At 35.6% G+C, this 17,095-nt stretch overlaps 2 protein-coding genes across 6 annotated transcripts in view; one reads left to right on the top strand and one right to left on the bottom strand.

Annotated features, from left to right (window-relative positions):
* CTNNA3 (catenin alpha 3) overlaps positions 1 to 17,095 on the top strand; it is a 1,810,934-nt gene that overhangs the window by 717,573 nt on the left and 1,076,266 nt on the right. The gene's annotated exons all lie outside the window — the stretch shown is intronic.
* The window catches only part of LRRTM3 (leucine rich repeat transmembrane neuronal 3), a 164,477-nt gene that overhangs the window by 91,328 nt on the left and 56,054 nt on the right, over positions 1 to 17,095 (bottom strand). The gene's annotated exons all lie outside the window — the stretch shown is intronic.

Genomic DNA, 17,095 nt, shown 5'->3' with positions numbered 1-17,095 from the left:
CATCAGTTTGTTTTCTATAGTTAGGAGTCTTTTCCTTGGATTGCCTCCCTCTCTCTCTCTCTCTCTCTCTCCGTTTCTCTCTCTCTCTCTCTTTTTTCCATTTGCTCTTTTGTTTCAAAAATTCTACTTAGATCATTTTTTTTCCTTACCTCATTGATTTGGTAAAGACCTGTGAAACCTAGTAATGGGCAGAGTTGTGATCATACATCATCATTTTTCCATTGAACAACATCATTGTCACACTTTGGGAATCATTTTCTTTAACAGAATATAAAGGAAATATCAAAAATTCACTTTTAATATGTTATCCAGAAAAATATTAGCATTTTCTCCACTAGAAAAAAGAAGGATGTCAGTGAGTTTGTGGGAATAACACCAAAGCCATGTTGTGTACTATTTCTTGTTTTTGTGATTGTCAAGGTAGTGAAACTACCTTGAGAGTTTTGCTGGAAAATAGTAATGACTGTAACATCTTCCTAATTTTGTCCTTTTCTTTGGAGTAATACATCCTAACAACAGAAGCAGTTCCAAAAATATTACATTACTAGAGATATTTCTCATTGGGCTGGAGATACAAATGTATTTCCCCTTTGGCTTTTTAAGACTAAAATTGTATTGTTTTTTTTTTTTTTCAACGTTTATTTATTTTTGGGATAGAGAGAGACAGAGCATGAACGGGGGAGGGTCAGAGAGAGAGGGAGACACAGAATCGGAAACAGGCTCCAGGCTCTGAGCCATCAGCCCAGAGCCTGACGCGGGGCTCGAACTCACGGACCGCGAGATCGTGACCTGGCTGAAGTCGGACGCTTAACCGACTGCGCCACCCAAGTGCTCCTAAAATTGTATTGATTTTAAGCAAAGTTTCAGAAACAGGAAACTGCAGTTTCTCAGAACCAACAAATATTTTATAAAGATAAGTTGCAAATATTTGACGTAATGTAAGTTTATAAGGCATTCATCAGTGAGTACACTAGTGTTTAAAAAACATGATTTTGTTAGCCTAAGGATTTCAACCACTTGCTGATGCTATCAATTGTTTTGACTTAACCATTAGGATTAGTTCAGCAGTTCTCTATTAGACTGGATCAAGGTTGGAGGCAATGATGCTGGTTTCCACTGGAAAAAAAATGCCTACAAGTATTTTGGGTCTCAAAAATTCTGTGATCAGCATTTCTGAGGGCATAAGCATATGGGAATAAAAAGCTGACAGAGATAAAGTGTCAGGCACTATGCAGGGGGCAGTCCTTACATGTGCTACCATTCTAACAAGGAAGCAAGATGTATCAGAAATGTATTAGAAAAACAAATTTTGACACAGTTACCAACTGCAGTTTGAAATACTCCTGAGCTCCCTCAGCTTTTCTCATCACCATTTTATCCTTTGATTCACGTGATTATGAATAGAAGACTTATGTCTTCTCCATGTTTCTACTTGGTTTAAAGATAGGAAGAAATCTTGTAAATGGTGAGTTGTTGAGATAGGAAATTCAAACTTCTAGTTTTCTAAGGCTTCCAAAGGGAAAAAAAAAAAATCTTCCTCAGAAGAAATACAGAAATATCTCTGTAATTACAGAAATATATCTTTTTTGTAGAAAAGATATTTTTGTAGAAATCAAAACTCAGGGCTTTCTTTCAATTCAGTGACCTAGTCAATAAAGCATTTGTCATTAGTCAAATAAATGGTTGAGACAGCCATGTCTCCACAACTAGGTTTGCAGGTGGCTCTTAAATTTTTTAATAATAAAAAAAAGTTTTTGGCATCAAAAGACAGATGACTAGATCCATTTCTGTTAGGTGAGAAAAATAGTTTGATCAAATTTGTCTACAAAGATTACCCTCACTGTTTGTAAATGTTGCCTCAGATATTAGCTTTTTGAGTGTAGAAATTCTAGAACCAATATAATATGTCCAATAAGAGACACATGCAGAGTGCAATCTCACAATTTTAGTGCCTGAAATTTCCATTTTATTCTGCACTTTGGCAGATGCATTGCAAATGTATGCTAAAATCAACTGTTCTCTGATAGAGGTAACACATTAATCTATTGTAAAAAGTTAACCTCTTGATTTGTATTGATTCTTTTTCCAGTTGATGAATCAGCTTCTAACTAATGTCTGAGAGGCTAGGACCCCAGCAGTTAAATTCTAGGTGAGGGCAAGAAAGTGCTTCTTACTTGCCACTGATTATCAAATTTATTAATAGAATTTATTTGAAAAAAATATGAATAGCCTCCATAGTTAAATAAATTTTGGATTTGCATGGGTTAAATATAGGTAAAATATTTCTTTCCTGCAAGATGGCTAAGAGCCTTTGATGCTAATAGATTTAGGGGATCATCAGTATTGGGAAGATAGTAAGCAAAGTGTCCCCAGAGTATTGGATCTTGGAACCTCTCCATACTATCTTTGATTTTTCTTTGATAAATGTCTCAGAAGGCTGGTGTTCTTTGGCGCATTCTTTGGGAAATACTGGTAGCGGGCTTGAGGACTTCATATAGCACTTGAGGCTCTCTTTATGCCAAGAGTAGTTGAAGATTATTTAGTATGAGGGTTAAAGAAGACCAGTAAAGAAAGGAAGAAAATGGAAAAAATGGACCAAAAGTCATGAGCATTATTTTTACTTATTTCTTGGTTTTATCTCAGATTAGTCATGGGCATAGGCATCATAGCTGAATAAGTGGGACAGCATGTTCCTACAAACATCCTGGGATGGAATAAAGTCACTGTGCCATGATGCACAGAGTGTTTAAATGAAGAGGGACATAGTAATTATGGTATCATTGTTTGAGTATTGCAGCTAAAAGACTGCATTGTATTAGTGGCCTTTGGACAAAACCGTGGCATTATGAGCAGAATTGTAATTACCATCCAAGCAATGCTGCATCTAATGATTGTATTGTATTCAGCAATCACAAGTCTCATTAAGGGTATATTTTAGGTAAAGGAATCTTGAACCTTATACTGTTCAGTTATTTAGTTTTTATCCTATGTTTTATTCCTATTCTACTTATTTAAAAAATCATTTTTGTTTATATGAAGACATCAGTAATCAAATACATGCTAAATAAAAAACTATGTTTATTTACTCAGCGATTATGTTTGAAATTTGGTCAGCAACTGGAATTTTAAAAATGTTTTTCTACATAGTAACTTTTACCATCTTAGCTTGTATTTTTGGAAATTAGTTGTACAAATAAGTAGGTATCCTGAAATAAATGGCTCAGCACCAATATAATTTACCTTTGTCCATTTTGTCAAAGCTGTAATGTTAAATGGTCATAAATAGAAATTTTTAAAGGATTTTTTCTGTTTCTTAACCATAAATACCATACACATTGAAGTAGCTCTTATCTGTAGCTTGAGTTTAGATTTATCCTTGTAGAAAGCAATAATTTTCCTATCATTAAATTATTTCAACTAAGGATTAAAAACATTTCTTACTTTCACAAAACCTGTCTATCACTGTAGAATGTGAACAATGACCTTACATGACTTGTACTTCTCTGACAGTTGGTAGTTATTTAGAATTATTTGTCTGTTGGGTCTTTGGCAAAGGCTAGGAAAGTTTGATATAGAAGTAGAACATTATAGATAAGAAAGAATTACTCCTTGCTTTGCAAAAGCTACCTATTCAACTGTATTAAAGAGGATGTGAGGAAAATTCAAAAAGGAAGAGGCAATTGGCTCCATTTCAAGCTGTCAGAGAGCTTAGAAATCATCTAACCCAACTTCTCATTTTTTAGATGAAGAAACTGAGCTCTTCCCAAGAGATGACAGAGTTGAGTACCATCACTTGGAACTAAGCCTTCAGACTCTGAGACTAGCACCCATTCCTGCACCCTCTGCTTCCTCAATTTTCATTTCCCAGCCACAGAGAAGCCCCAACTGAAAGAGAAAGTCCTAGTGATAGAAAATGTAGCTGTAGGGATGAGCAGGTTTCCTAAGATTCTCAGTGATAATTAAAAGATTAAGAATAAAGAGAAGAGATATAGCTTAGTAGACATTGGTGGCAATTCTTTAAAATTCCTTAAAAAACAAACAAAAAAGAATAAGAGCACACCTTTGCTTTCACATGCTTTAAAATAATGTGAATGTACCTTTTTGTGTCTGGGATGTGTTCCTGACAGGCCAGATATAAATGACATTTTTGTAAATCATATTATAAATACAACTAGGATTCACTATCTGGAGGAGCCCTCTGGTAGCTTCCTCCATATGATGGTTCTTTTTGATTATTAAATGCTAAATTTATCTGTTTGTAATGTTCTAAAGTTATTATGTATTAGAGAGTTTATCCTTTTGATAACAAGGTACCACTTCAAACTGATGAAAAAGTTCAGATTCCTCTAAAGTTTTCCCACATCAGTTTGTTGCTTTCATCTTCATTTTCCCACCTTCCTATCCTCACATCCTGGTCTCTTATTTCCATTTCATTTTCTTTTTTTGACAAAAAGCTTAATAGATTTAAATGCATTTTTTATTTAAAAAGTTATTTTCAGTTTTATTAAGGTATAATTGACAAAATTGTATGTATTTAAAGTATACAGCATGATACTACTCCATTTTCTTTTGATTTAGGTAAATTTTCATGAGTACCTAACATTTTTGAAGTAAATTCATAGCCCAGTATTCATAGCCCAGTATTCACTATTTCACTATTAGGCTATTAGGCTTTTTTCACTATTAGGCTATTTTCACTATTTTCACTATTAGGCTATTAATTTATATTGTTTATATTCCTTTCTTGCCCTGTCCTTTCCCCACCTCATCTCTCCACTTTTTTATTTTATTTTTTTAATTCAACAGAAGAGTTTAAAAGCTGCCGAGTCAGCCCTTGGTCACTTTCCAGCCCCTGTGCATGAGTAATTGACTTTGGCCAGACATACCAAAATTAAATTCTCAGATTGCCTTAGCTTTAACAGAATTGCTCTGGCATTCTTTCTATTCTTCATAATGCATTCCCCATAGAATTTTATTGTAATTGTCAGATGGGTGGGGGGGAGGGTGTATTCATACTAATTGACTTTACAGAAAGATTGCTTCTATTGAATCCACACATCTAATTCAGTTTAATTCAAGGGAAAGAACCCTGTAATAGAAGGCAGCAGATTTGATTTGTATTTCTTGGATAAATTATATAACTTCCTGATTTCTTTATAGGTACAGGGGTTGAAATAGATGATCTTTAACATTCTTTTCTAGCTCTTCATAATTCTGTGATTACTGAACTGGGCTTAAACTCAATTAAGTAGAAGATTTTGTGTGAGTGTTTTCTCTCATAGAACTAACTAGGTAGCAATCAACATCATCTCACTGAGCAGATCAGCTTCATTTCTCTTACAATTAACCTTCTTATGCCAATTCTTCCTCCACTCTACTCAATCAGCAGTCTTGTCCATTCCATCAGCAAGAGTATGATGAGCCCCTTCCTACTTCAATCCCTCACCAATTATTTAAGAGTGTTTTTGTAAATCTGTTCCAAATGGTCTTATATCTGTAGCACTCAGTAACTCATCTTAAGATTCATGTAAATGTTTCTCTTAAGATCATATAACAATCTTAAAAGCTGTCCTCAGAAAACCAGCTGTAGTCATCTGTATATAGTTCTATATTAGAGCCTTTCAGGGTTGTTAAAAATGTGGAGAGAATGCTATCATGATAATTTCCATGTATATTAAAGCTTCAGTAGTTTTAATTGTGAAAACAGCTATCCCACAAATTGAACTGTTAGTAAGATAAATGCATGCTTTGTATTAAAGCTGACAGAGCAGTGACTGGTAAAATCTAGTCACTGATCTAAAACCAATACAACAAATCAGATGACCTTCAATGCCTTTTAATTACCATTTCTGAATAGCTTTCTGTTACTAGAGAAAGAAAGACTTCAGGAAAATAAAACCAATATTACTATACAAATCTGAAAAATTGATAGTCAAATCATCTTTTTGTCAGTGATGTTAAATTCAACTAGGCTAAAATGATAAAATACAGTGACATGCCAATATCTTTTGCATGAAGACTTATGAAATATATGTTAATGCATTTCCATTTTCTATCTAAGTTAAGGCCCATTTCATCTTAAACTAACCCAGATCCAGTTTTTATGTTTCCAGGTACACCATTTATGGGTTGACATTTAATAGGATTTCTTTTATGACCTAAAAGGAACGCTGTCTGATCACCTCTATAGTCAGATTAAGAGAGACAACAGTGATTGAGGATAGATGAATGGATTTATTGCCTAACCATATTCTGATCTACTAGCTAGTAACAACCCACTTTTTTGTGAACTAAGTGAAGATTTATGATATTAATTTGATTGTTTGATGTTCACTCATCCAAATACCTTTATTATATATAACTCTTCAGAAATCCTAAGTTCTCACTTGGAAATATTAGCCACAAGGCCAGTGATAAGTTTTTCCAGTGCACATTTAGTGATGCCATTATTTCATTAACCTATCTATGATATAGTTCAGTCATTAGTCTTTCAACTGAGAAATTTGAAAGCATAAAAAAATACTGATATTCTTTAAATTTTTTTTTAATATTTGCTTTTGAGAGAGAGACAGAGCATGAGTGAGAGAGAAGCAGAGAGAGAAGGAGATACAGAATACAAAGCAGGCTCCAGGCTCTGAGCTGTCAGTGCAGAGCTCAATGCGGGACTCCAACCCACAAACCACGAGATCATGACCTGAGCCCAAGTTGGATGCTTAACTGACTGAACCACCCAGGTGCCCCAGTATTGATATTTATGAAAGAATAAGGATTTTGATTAATGAAATTGGATGTACATCTTATTTATTGTATTGACTTTAGATCAGTGACCAGATTTTACCAATTTGGATGCAAACCCTCATTTGAAAGGAATAAATTAAAACTACTGTAAATACATTTACTTCTCAAATCCTAGAGTTTTCTGCATTTCATACAGTGTTCAAGTTTTATAAACATCTGCCCCATATTCCAATTCACCATAACCGAAGTCTTAAAACTTATATTTCTAACTTAAATGTCTTATTCTCACAGAAAATTCTGTGTGATATTGATATTTTGGTATTAGTTGAGACTTGCTTTGTGGTATGACATATTCAGTTGTAAAGTTCATGATATACTTGAGTAGAATGTGTGTTCTCTAATTGTTGACTGTAGGTTCTACATATGCCATTGCATCAAACTTTTTAATTGTGCTTTTCAAATGTAAAATTTGCTGGTTCTTTTTGCTGCCAGATCAGTTGGTTACCAACAGGAGTGATACCTCCCACTATTATTGATCTTTGATGATTACTCTTTTTAATCCTCTCCATTTCACTTTGTATATTTGATGCAATGTTATTATTTAATAGCAATTTGGAATTACCATTTTCTCCAGCTGAATCGTTTTTTAAAACTTTTTTGTAGAGACTTTTTTATTCCATGTGTCTTTTTTTTTTTTTTTTTTTTTTTTTTTTTTTGGTCTTTGAGTGTCTCACTTTCTTTTGTTCATTATCTTTTTCCATTTTTTTACTTTCCACTTTTGTGCTTTCTTTAAATGGCTTTCAAAAAGCATAAGAAACCAATTTACAAACCTGTCCCTTAACTATCATCCAATTTATTCCCTTTTATTACTGATGTATGCTAATTCTATATTTTGTGCCATTTGCACTACTTAATGCTTTTAAAAAACATTGTTCTTCTATTTTCAATTTTTAAAAATTTTAATTTTCTTTTCTTGAAACTAATACTGAAACAACATGTGTATCAAGTATTCATATGACCCCCAGTTAGGAGGCACTTATTTCTGCCTGTAGTAAGGGAATTGCAGCCTGGAAGTATGTGGGAAGATGGTGAAACCTAAGTCTGGTGAGATACCTAAAGGTCATGCTGATATGCCATATTAAGGAATTTGGTTTGCATCATGTGGGTTATTGTCAGCAGTGAAAGTTTTATGTAGGAAATGACCTTATCCATTTCAATTTTATTTTTTTAAGTTTATTTATTTATTTTTGAAAGAGAGAGAGCACACGTGTGAGGTGGGGAGGGCCAGAGAGACAGAGAATCCCATGCAGGCTCCGCACCGTCAGTGCGAAGCCCGACACGGGGCTCAAACTCACCAACACTGAGATTATGACCTAAGCCAAAATCAAGAGTTGGACACTTAACCAACTGAGCCACCCAGGCACCCCCATTTCATTTAAAAATTATAATTAGAGTTATAAAGGAATGAAGTAGGATGAAGGATCAAGCTGAGGCTAAGGAACAGAGAGAAGCCAATTAGAAAATCACTGCGATAATCCAAGTGGTGAATGAGGAAGCAGTGGTGAACCTGAGGAAGAATGATGGATTTACAATATATTCAGGAGGAAGAATCAATAGGTCCTAATGACCAATTATGGGTGTGAGATTCTAATGGAATGGATGGCTGCAGGTTTCTGCCTATGGTGCTTGAGTATATGGTTAGGCCACCAGAAGAGAATAGGAGATAGCAGCAAATTTGGGGACTGCCCATGCTTGGGGAGGGTTTTTTTAATAGACTGTTATGATGGCATGATGTATAAAATTATTTAAGGAGGTATTCAGATGGCAAACTTGCCTAGGAAAAAATGCCAAGGATAGGAAGATGGTTTCCTAAAAAAGAGGGAAGAACATCCAGAACACTGAACTTACTGAAAACAATATATAGGAAGAGTGCTTAATTGTAATAATAAACATAAAGAGATATATTTATTTAAATGGTAGGCATGTAAAAGTTTTACAGAAGCATTATGAACAGATAAGAATTTGGTTTAAGATATTCTAGATAAGCTTTAGAAAATTCCACTTAGTTTTATTAATTGCAGAGGGGAGTGTATCATGCTTTAAGTGCTGGTTTAAAAATCGAATCCTGGGGCGCCTGGGTGGCGCAGTCGGTTAAGCGTCCGACTTCAGCCAGGTCACGATCTCGCGGTCCCTGAGTTCGAGCCCCGCATCAGGCTCTGGGCTGATGGCTCAGAGCCTGGAGCCTGTTTCTGATTCTGTGTCTTCCTCTCTCTCTGCCCCTCCCCCGTTCATGCTCTGTCTCTCTCTGTCCCAAAAATAAATAAACACTGGGAAAAAAAAAAAAATCGAATCCTGTGGAAATAATTTAATAAAGTTCAATAGATTTTTACAAACAACCAAGTATTTATGGTTATTTGGCAAAAAATGAGTACTTCCTGGTTAGATTGTATCTCAGTTATATTTGTATTATATGAGCTTAGCCTATGAGTGACACAGGGCAAGTTAACCTGTCACAAACATGGAACATTAGATCTCTTATATGCTGAAATAAAACAAAGGGTGATTTTGCCAAATATTAGCACATTAAGGAAAAAGAGGCTGTTTCATATGCAAATCCTTTTCTACTTTTGTTCTTGTGATCGCATCTAAATGTTTTGGGAAGTTCTGACTCTGTTAGTATTAATTTCAACAGATCTATAACTCCTTGCTGTCAGTCAGCTACATGACTGGCTTATTCTTTATTGTCTTTTGCATGTAATCTAAGATGTATTACATTTCTTAATTTAATGTCACAAGTCAGAAACACTCACAAAGCTGAATCAGGGACTTTCAATTGGCAGATTGTTGAATGTTTACAGGTGTTAGCAAAATGGAACTGTTAAGAATTACTGTGATTAATAATATCATTGTAGGATAAGATTTTCAAATGCTACATTTGAGAGTATTTTTAAGTGTGCCCTTAGAAAATATTTTCTTCCAATAAGTTGAGCAAGCATCGGCTCAGATAAATGCATAAGTGATTAATATAAACATGCATTATTACATTTCCTTATCTTCCAAGATTCATATCATGAATGGTAATCTTCCTCTTTTTCCTTTGTTGTGAAATGAGTAAGTTCGATTGATAATTACTTTGATCCCGAATAAATATTTAAATTGAAAAAAAAGTGTTTCTGATACTACCTCTAGTTATATTAGGAGAACCTCTGAGTAGGTAGAAGGTCACTGAAGCTATACCTATTATACCAATCTCCTTGTGCCATTTTACTCCATCTGTCAAAAAGCTTTGAGACCTACTTGTGCAATAAAGGATTTTAGGTAGTAGATAACAAGATAAAAAACAGTTCAGCCCTATGAGAAAGAAAGAAATCCTGCCATTTGCAACAATGGAACTGGAGGGTATTATGCTAAGTGAAATAAGTCAGTCAGAGAAGGTAGATATCATATGTTTTCACTCATGTGGAACTTGAGAAACTTAACAGAAGACCATGGGGGAAGGGAAGGGGAAAAAATAGTTTCAAACAGAAAGGAAGGCAGACGCATAAGAACCTCTTAAATACAGAGAACAAACTGAGGGTTGATGGGGAGGGGGGCGGGGGAGAGGGCAAAATGGGTGGTGGGCATTGAGGAGGGCACTGGTTGGGATGAGCACTGGGTGTTGTATGTAAGCAATGATCACAGGAATCTACCCCTGAAACCAAGTGCACACTGTATCCAATATATGTTAGCTAACTTGACAATAAATTATATTAAAAAGAAAAAAAAATATTTCAGCCCTAAGTTTTCAGGCTACTAGAAGAAAATACAAAATATAAATAAATAGGTAAAATAAAGCATCCTGAATTTACTTATAAATGTCTTTGTAGGATATAGTAGTAAGGTAATGTGAAAGGAGTTTATAAGTTTACCTATAGCGTACAATGACAAAATCATGTAATAAACCACCGGGAACCGTGTCTCACGCATTGTGAATATTCCATAAAAATTAGTTGTCATATTTATGGTACAAAGATGAGAGTATATAATTTCACATATAGATTTTAGGAGGATTTTTAGAGGCAAGGATGCTTGCATTGGACCTTGAGAATGAGTAGTTCATTAAGTTAAAGGAGAGGAGAGGATCATCTAAGCAGAAGGAGTGGTGTGAGCAAAACTGTGAATTAATTAGTCTAGGTAGTGTGGCATGGATAGGTAGCAGGTTCAGGAGAGAAGTGGAAATCTAGAGATACAGGTAAGAGCCAGGTTATAGGGGACTCTGCAGGTCATGCTAAGGACTTGAATTTTATTCTGCAAGAACACTGATAATCTTTAAAAAAGTGTTATGATGAGGACTCGAACCAAGGCTGTAGCAGTGGGTATGAGGAAGAGAAAACTGGTTGTTACATAAAGGATGAGATCCAGTGTAACACTTAGGTAATCACTTATATGGGGGAAATGAGAGAGAAAGTGGAGGGTGCCGTGAGTTTGAGCCCAGCATCAGGCTCTGCACTGACAATGCAGAGCCTGCTTGAGATTCTCTCTCTTCCCCTCTCCTGCTCATGTGCGCTCTCTCTCTCTCTCTCTCTCTCTCTCTCAAAATAAATAAACTTAAAAAAAAGAGACAGAGAAAGGGGTTTGCAATGACACCCAATGTTCTATTATAGAGGCCTGGGTGTATGATGGTGCTATTCACTGAGACAGGAAATACAAAAGGAGAAACAGATGGGGTGGAGGTGGGAATCACGAATTCGGTTTGGGATTTGCTGAATCTGCTGTGTTTCTGTGACATTCAAGGAGTGATACCTCAGGGGAGTTAGAAACATGGATCTGTTGCTCAGGTGACAGATATTGAGCTAAAGATGAAGATTTAGGAGTTATTTAGCATGCACTTAGACCAAGAGGAAAAGAACCCTAGGGAATACTATCACAGAAGGGCAGAGAAACTATGTGGAGGTTTGCTTCTTGGTGGGATGTTTTGGTGTTAGCTGAGTTTGTTTCACACTCTTTACATTCTGGCTTCCTAGTTTTATATTTCATGTTGTAACATTCTATAACATTTAGATTTCAAATTACTTATACAATGTCTGGAGCTTCTAAAAGGACTGGTGTTTGATAAAAACTTTTTCATAATAATTCTTATATACTAAGGGCTGTGGTTGTGACATATACAGAGTATTGAAAATAGTGAAGTAGTCATTAGCATATCTCTTATCCATGTATCAGAACTTGAAATGTTTGGAAATTCTGTTTAATGGCATCATCATGATTTGATAGCAGTTTTGATGGCATGGTGATACTGTGTCAGAACCTACCCATCTTGAGAGTACAGAATTGCAATACGGATCTTTGGTCTCCTTAGTACTCAATACTATTTTTCTATCATTTGCTGTTGTACTATTACTTTGGCTGCTTTTCCCACAAGTTTAGAAGTTCAGTAAGCTTGTAAAACTAAGAATTGTAGATATCTTGTTATTTGAGGTTCTGAAAATAAGAATGTTCATGGATTTCTGTTTTTAAAGAGACCCATGCTGATTACGTTTATAAAGGAAGCTAATTTGTTCCTCACGGGATCCAATTTAGAAGTAAATTTCTAAGTTATTAGTAATGGTGTGATTAGCCAAGGCCCGGCAGACGCATTTTTAACTTCTTTAAATGCCCGTATAAAGGATGGAAAGCATTTTCTCTCTCTCTCTTTTTTTCTTTTTTTCTTCTTTTTTATCATTGAAGTATCTGAGCATGCTGCTCCTCTACATTACTTAATGGCTGTGATATATAAGGGACTTTACCTAAGTGTGTGATGATGGGCAATCCCCTTGCCACATGAATACTGCTCATTTCTAGGAGCTTAGTTTAGTTTAGACAGTTTGAGCTAGCATGGTTAAGATTTCTAAATGGAAAATTAAACTCTCATTTCACTGTTCATTTATTTATTCAATCCATTGTTCATTCAAATTAATTGTCCTGTGCTAGCTGGTGATGTACCAGGTGCTGGGATAAGATGCAAAGCAGTTAATGCTTTTGCCCTTGAGCAGCTTAGTATCAAATAGCATCGGAAAACAAGCCAATAAGTTACTGAAAAATCAGATTAACAGGTACAAGTTTGTCAGGAGAAATTATAAAGCTTTGATGAAGGACACAAAAAGAAAACCTAACTAAATTTGAGAAATAAAATATGTTCATCGATTAGAAGACCAAAGGTAATAAAGATGTCTGTTTTCCCCAAATTATCTGAAGCATAAACTCAGTTGGAGAAGGCAGTTTGTTCGTTTTGTTCATTTATATATCAGAAGCAAAGAGCAGTGCTGAGCACATAATAGGCACTCAAACATTTGTTGAATGAGTGTTATCTGAAATTTCACTCAAAATCCCATTTAAAAATTTTCTTGGTTAAATTTGACTAGTTGATCCCCAAATTCATAGATTCATAGATGGAAGACAACATGCCAAAGTGATGTTGAAGAAGCATAAAGAAAAGGTAAGACTTGCCCTGCTAGAAGGTGGTAGATCGTATTTCTAAAGACGGCCACACGTTCTCTCCCTTCTTAGCAGAATGACATTGCCACCTCCCCATCAAGAGGCAGAGTCTATTTTACTTCCTTTTGAACTTATTAGACCAATATATTAAGTCAGAGGTCGCTTTGAGTCACTTCTAAGGCTAGGCCTTAGGAGATCTATAACTTGAAGCATTTCTTCTTGTCTCCTGAGCTCGAATAGCCATGTGGAGAGATCCATGTGAAAGAAAAAAAAAAAGGCTTCTGATTGATAACCCGAGATGTGCTAGCACCTGGTAGCCCACACCGAATGTCAACATGTGAATGAGGCTGTTTTGGAGCTTGTGGTTGTCTCAGCGCCCAAGCAGATACGGTGGGAAGCAGAATTTTGTGCTTATCCACAAAATCATAAAATATAATGAGTTTTAAAAATCCACCAAGTTTTAGAACAGTTTGTTTTACAGCAATAGAAAACTGAAATGTCAATATAAATGCTTATTATAAAGCTATAATAATTGAAGCAGTGTGATAATGGTGCAGGGAGAGAAAAATCTCAAGTTGAAGAGAATAAAGAACCTTAAAGCAATCCTCACTTATAGGGGCCATGCTGTGTAACTGAAGAGGCATTAAAAATTGAGGGGTGGGGCGCCTGGGTGGCTCAGTCGTTTGAGTGTCCAACTCTTGATTTCAGCTCAGGTCATTAACCCAGGGTCATGGGATCAAGCCCTGTGTTGGCCTCCCAGTTGAGCGTGGAGCCGGGTTAAGATTCTCTCTCCCTCTGCCCCTCTCCTCTACTTGTGCTCTCTCTCTCTTTCTCTCAGAAAAATAAACAAATAAATAAATAAATAAATAAGACTTAAATGTGATCAACAAAATGTTAAAACTGTGATAAGAAAATATTTCTATATGGGATAAAAAGAATTTATCAAATAAGATATTAAATGTTAAAAGATAGATAAACTGTAAATACATTAGAATTTGAACTTCTGCATAATAAAAGGTTGTCATAAACAAAGGTAAAAAACAAACCATAAACTGTAAGAAGATATTTGTGATACATAGAACTGACAAAATATTTGTATTTAGTCAGTATTCTGAAGTCCTAGAAACTGAAAAAAAAGGAGGAGGGGGAGACAGGGAGGAGGAGGAGGAGGAAGAGGAGGACGAAGAGGAAGAGGAGGAGGAGGGGAAAGAGAAAAGCCTCAAACACCCTAATGTAAAATACTCAAAGGATATAACACAAGCAATTTACAGAAAAGGGTAACCAAAGGACAAATAAATACATGGTAAGCTTCTCAGTTTCACTAGTAAAGAGAGAACTAAAAATTAAATCAATAATGAGATTACATCTCACAGTCATTAGATCTTAAAAATTAAAGCATGGCAATAGTAAATGTCTAGGTGGTACAGAAACTGAAACTTCTATGCACTGCTGGTTGGAATGTAAATTGTTATTGCTTATTTGCAGAGTAATTTGGCAGCATCTGGTAAAATTGAGGAAGTCTGTATCCCTAAGTGTTGAAGTATCCAAGGAGGCATACAAGGATGTGTTGCTGTAGGGTTGATAGTGGGGCTGGGGGTGGGGGGGAGAATGAGAGGGAACCTCAGTGTTTCAATTATTCTAAAAAGGTCAGTCTGGCTACAGTGTCCTAGGCAGGGGTTGAGCTGGTGGGGGGTGGAATATAATGGCAGAGACAGAGTTGCAGAGCTCAGTTTAGTGAGATAACAGTGAGACACCAGAGATGAGGGAGACAATACAATTGAAGTTCTAAGTCTGGAGTTTTTAAGAGCAGTCAAGACTAGAGACCGAAGCTTAGTAGTTAACAGCATTTAGATTGTATTTAAAGTTGGACTGAACCAAATCAACTACCAAAAAGATACAATGAAAGAAAAGACCTAAGAAACTGACAGGGTAAATATGAGGGCTAACAGCCCAGCCAACAGAAGTAGTTAATGGATGGCCTTGCCTTCTAGAATCAGGAGATTATTTCCTGGTATAAAATAATCTGAACTGATGAAAGAAAGCATTTGAGATTTTCCTGGCAATTATATATAGTAGGGACTCGAAAAATTCTAAGTGTGTTACAGTTTATTAAGTTAAAACAGCACTGAGTTCTGACAAATACTACTGATGGAGAAAATATTTTTTTTAATTTTTTGAAAGTATTTATTTTTGAGAGAGAGGGAGAGAGACATAATGTGAGGGAGGGAGGGGCAGAGAGAGAGGGAGACACAGAATCTAAAGCAGGCTCCAGGCTCTGAGCTGTCAGCACAGAGTCCAACACGGGGCTCGAACCCATGAACTGAGATATCATGACCTGAGCCGAAGTCGGACACTAAACTGACTGAGCCAGCCAGGCACCCCCAAAATATTTTTTTGTAATGAGTCTATGAAATGTTTGCATTTATTTGTTAGTGCTGTTTAAAAATGTTCACTCAAATAAGTGCTTTTTAAATGCTTTGAAAATCAAAATTAATGGAGATTGACATAAAAATGACTATTACCAGTTATTTAATGTTAATATAATTTCCTTAGATAGCCTGTTGATATTGATCAAGTGTCCCTTCTAAAAGAAGTATTATTTTATAAGAGCAAATTACTTTCAGGACATTGGCACAAAGGAACCTATGTCTTGATGAGCAAGCAGTGTGCACACCACTTAAAAACCAATAACTTCCCTCAATTTATATCAATTTAAAAAGACAAAGGCTTATAAAACTTAGCATAATGACAGTTTAAATTTATTCAGTGTTTGAAAAAAATGAGAAAACTCTAAAGTGCTATTCATGTACAAAAATCCTATGATGTGTGGTTGTTAGAATATCTATTCTTCAGGGTCAAGGATAATTTTCTGAAGGTTCTTCTGCAAGATATCTTGTAAGACTTGTATCACCAGCAAGTATTTGTATCACTAAAATGTTTAATTCATGTCATTTGACTACTCAGAAAACAATGTGTTCATAGGCACTATTGAAGGCAAATTAACTAGAGACTAAACTTGATTTATGAGGACTGACATGATAAAGGGGCCCATGATGCTAGTGAAACTTGACTTTGTTGAATGAGATATCAGCACTGAAAAGGGGCAGTGTGTGGTTACATAGCTCAGTCTATGAACATAATCATGTAGTGAAATATAAAAATTCCAGATTGTTCAAATGAACACTATAGGGTTCAATATTAGCTTTGCTATAAATGTTCATTCTCCATGTGAAATATAGGTGAGGATACTTATACCTGGCTTCTAATTGTCTGGGTCACCTTGAGTAGCATTGGAACCTCTTTTTCTTCAATTCTTGAATGCTAAATGCAGGGATTATACTAGATGTAGATGATTTCTAGCCCTTTCTGTGGTTCTCGAGTTCTCCATGTGCAAATAATCTAGAAACAATCATGTGAAAGTACTTTCTAGAACTCTGGAATAATTTGGTGACAGAAATTCCATGCAGAAAATATTTTTGACAGTCATACAATTTATTCCTTCTTTCTTGAAATCTTGAAATAATGGGCTTGTTGGGCCTCCGTGCTTCTTTCCTATTTAAATGGAAACAGGGATACATATTCAGAATAGGAGAGACAGATTATGGTGCCTGAAAGGGTTGGGTGGCATTTTCTAAGTCCCCCTGTTTAGCCACAACACTACAGGGTACTAGATGCATACTGTGGATGTTGGGAGAGAGTGGGACACACTGACCCCACCTCATTACTTTTACTGTGGAAGAGAAATTGACTTGGTTTATGAAACAAATTTAACTGAGCAACAGAAAGAATCTGACAGTGGCTCAACACTGTTTACTCACAAGCTTCGAATACAAATTTATAGAAAATGAAGACTTTCATAACCCGTCTCATATTTAACATAGATTATTAATTTGATAGAAATCCA

This window comes from Puma concolor, chromosome D2 (assembly GCF_028749965.1).
Source record: "Puma concolor isolate L17-30 chromosome D2, mPumCon1.1.hap2, whole genome shotgun sequence".
Classification (NCBI taxonomy): Eukaryota; Metazoa; Chordata; class Mammalia; order Carnivora; family Felidae; genus Puma; species Puma concolor.
This window is presented reverse-complemented; position numbering and strand designations above follow the sequence as displayed.